The sequence below is a fragment of the Sapajus apella genome, unplaced genomic scaffold (genome assembly GCF_009761245.1).
Source record: "Sapajus apella isolate SASKATOON/1434 unplaced genomic scaffold, GSC_monkey_1.0 scaffold7387, whole genome shotgun sequence".
NCBI classification, from domain to species: domain Eukaryota; kingdom Metazoa; phylum Chordata; class Mammalia; order Primates; family Cebidae; genus Sapajus; species Sapajus apella.
The window spans coordinates 1-3,283 of NW_022444311.1; the positions used below are offsets into that span (position 1 = coordinate 1).

General features: G+C 57.4%; 2 pseudogenes; one reads left to right on the plus strand and one right to left on the minus strand.

Annotated features, from left to right (window-relative positions):
• Nucleotides 1-360: 360 nt before the first annotated feature.
• Nucleotides 361-893, minus strand: LOC116548140 (annotated as a pseudogene).
• Nucleotides 894-1,748: 855 nt separating this feature from the next.
• On the plus strand, nt 1,749-2,702 carry LOC116548141 (annotated as a pseudogene).
• The last annotated feature ends 581 nt before the right edge of the window (nt 2,703-3,283 follow it).

Here is a 3,283-nt window from a genome sequence, read left to right on the forward strand (position 1 = left end):
AGTTATTTTTCTAGGAACAGGCATAAAAATGGGAATGCATAAGCATTGCTAGATAAACAAATTTTTGTTGTCACAAAGTAAACAAGCTTATATTATTTGTTAGGCTCAGAAACAACATGATAACCTTATCAAACATTTAAAAAATAACTAACACAAATTCTACTGAAACTACTCTGAATTACAGAAGAAAGAGAATACTTTCAAATTCATTTTATGAAGCCGATATTACCATAATACCATACCAGATAGACACATCAAAAAAAGAAAGAAAAAAACATAAGCCCATATCCCTGATGAACACTGATGCAAAAATCCTCAACAAAATACTAGCAAACCGAATTCAACAACACATTAAAAAGATCATTCATCATTCATGCTGATAACGAACCTGGAGTCCCTCCTGGTGGGGCCCACGATGGTGCAGGTCTCCGTGGTTTTGATGTACCAGGGGTAGTTCACCCCGTCTGAGTCACTGATGGCTTGGCTCTTGCCCTCCTGGAGGTCTGGGAGCTCCCAGCTGGACATGCCCTGCTCACCATACTGGTTGTAGAACTCCATGTGGCTGCATGCCTGGACCCAGCCAACTATCCAGGTCTCCTTCTTGGGGATGGGCGGCAGGATCACCTGGGCCGAGGCCTGAAAGTGGGGTGTTCGGTAGCAGAGCACCACGCTGGAGGACTCATCGATGCTGGTGGGGACAGGGTTGACAGAGGCTTTTACATCAATCACCATGATCCTTTCCCAGAAGACCTTGGCTTTGCCTCCGATGCTCTGAATACAGCCCATGGCACACAGGAGCGCTCTGATCTCCAGGGAAGGCCAGCAGTCACAGAGAAAACCAGGCATTGAAAGGACGTAGGCTGCAGGACCCAGTGCAGACGGCGCTGCTCTCCAGTCTCAACTCTCAAGACCATTATCCATAGGCTAGAAAACTCACTGAGTAGAGGGGTTTGCATATATCACTACTGTGGCCTGTTTATAAATACGGGTTCTGCTGCATTTCAAGAGCCCTGGGCTCGCTCTTCTCCTCACAGTGGACAAAAATCACCGATATTCCTTGGGTTAAAAAACAAAAGTTTGGAGTTTAATAAATAGTCATGTCGCTCTAACATCCAGCCCTTCTCTGCCTCACACTCTCGATGGCAGCTGGCAGACTCTCCCTGAAGTCTTCGGAGGAAGCAGGCGGCCGCCAGCAAATCATAAAAAAGGAAGGCTCTGTCTCCGCCATCGCGCCACCCTCGCTGCATAAGCTAGACTTCCTGCCCTCGGCCTTCCGCACGCGCTCCCGCCGGGCCGCACCTGCACCCGCCAGGCGCGGCCAAGTCAATTGCAGAGCAGTTTCAGTTCACCTAGCGGCGGGCCAGGCGCGCTGGTGGCAAGCGCCCACCCGCCGCTTCCGGGAGGTGAGCTCTGGGCTCTGGCCGCTCGCTGGTGCCGGGAGGAGTGCAACGCAGGTCCCCGTCTGCGCCCACTCGCGGGTGCGGGCCAGACGCCCCGATGCGGGCGCACCATGTCCCCTCGCCGCTGTCGCCTCCGGCCGCAGCCGCCTGCTTCGCTGCAGCCGCCGAGGACCAGAGCCGTCTGATCCGGCGGGCGCTCCGTTCCCGGCCAGGGTCTCTCGGTCCTCAGAGGGCGTAGGGCCCCTGCCCCACCGTGTCGGGCGCCTCTGCGGACCCTCTCCAGCTGCGAGCAGCCCCGAGTCCCAGCAAGTCGGGCATGCTCGCTGCTGCTGTGGAACTTTGGCGCGCATGCCCCCACCCAGGCGGCGCCGCCGACTCACCTGCCCTGGGGCTGCCGCCCTCCAGACGCCCCTAACCCCCGCGTGGGTAGGCTCTCGGGGTGCCCCCACCCCCTCACTCCCTTCCCCAGGCACTGTCCCTGGGCTCTGCTGGGGTTTGGGGCTGGCGTGGGCTCCCCCAGCCCCCACCCTCTGCCGGCCGGGGCTTCCGAGAGAAGCCGGGGGCGGAGGGCTGAGGCTCCGGGCTCTCCGACCCCCACCCCACACGCCTCCTTTATTTTATGATCATGGTGAGCAGGCTGTAGCGGCTCAGCCCCGCCGCAGCGCCGCAGCCGCCTGGCGCGCCCCGCTCTGCCTCGCTCTGCTGCAGCATCGGAAAGGCAACTGGGTCAAACTTTGCAGAAACTCGGCCCCTGAGCCAGCCCAGCCCGGCTGTCGGCTGAGTGCACGCAGGAACCGCCGCCCGCTCACCAGCCCTGCGGGGATGCAGGTCCGCAGGTGGCGGAGGTAGCGATGGTGGGCGGACACAGCCTCCTCCTCCCCGCCCACCCGCCTGGCTTTCCACCCTAGCTCCCCGCCCACAGCCTGCCCTCCCCCTGACAGCGTTTACCCCAGCGTCACCTGGGCCATGCCCGTCAGCAAAAGCAACGTGGCCGAGCTCACCAACATCCACCGGGACCACAGCTTCACCAACTGGCTGGTGGCCACCAACACGTCCACCAATGACATGATCATCCTACAGATGCTGCACTGGCAAATGCAGCTCAGCATGGAGGTCAACCCTAATGGGCCCGTGGGCCAGCGAGTCCGGCTGCGGGAGCCCATCGCCCAGGACCAGCCCAAAATCCTGAGCAAGAATGAGCCTAGCGCCCTGGTCAAGCCCAACGCCAAGGACGCTTAGGACCTCATGTGGCAGCCCAAGTACCGGCAGCCGCTGGTGGTGATCCCACCCAAGCACTGGTGACAGCCAGGGCCACCTGCCAGGTTAGACGCGAATAATACCACTGAAAACAAAACGCATACGTATTCTTCAGTCATTCAGCAAGATACAACCATTCTACCTTCTCCAGCGGTCTGGTCTCACCTTGCTGATGTCCCCAGGAAGGCCTCCCCAGCTCTAGGCACCTGCTTCCTTTCAGGCAGAGGGGAGACCTAAGCAGGACAGACAGACCACACGTGTGCCCTCAGGGTCACTTCTGGTCTCCTTTCCTCTCCTTTTTCTCAGTTTCAGTGGCTCTCTTGTCACTATTCCCTGAAACACTGCTTTTTCCGGTTTTTTAAAACCTCCTCTTTCCGGGATTCAGGGCAGGAGGAGAAGGAGCTGATCAGGAGGGAAGCCCCAGCCCCGATCAAAGAGACAGAGCCACACTGCTGCCGATTTGTGGAGCTGGCGGGCCTTACCCCCAGGTCCCCATCCCCCACCATGTGGCCTTATGTAGACTTGCTTTGCCAAACATTTGCCTTAAGCTGAATTTCAAGGAAGAAAATGAATCGTAAAAAAAAAAAAATCATTCATCATGACTGAATTAAATTTATTCCAGGGAT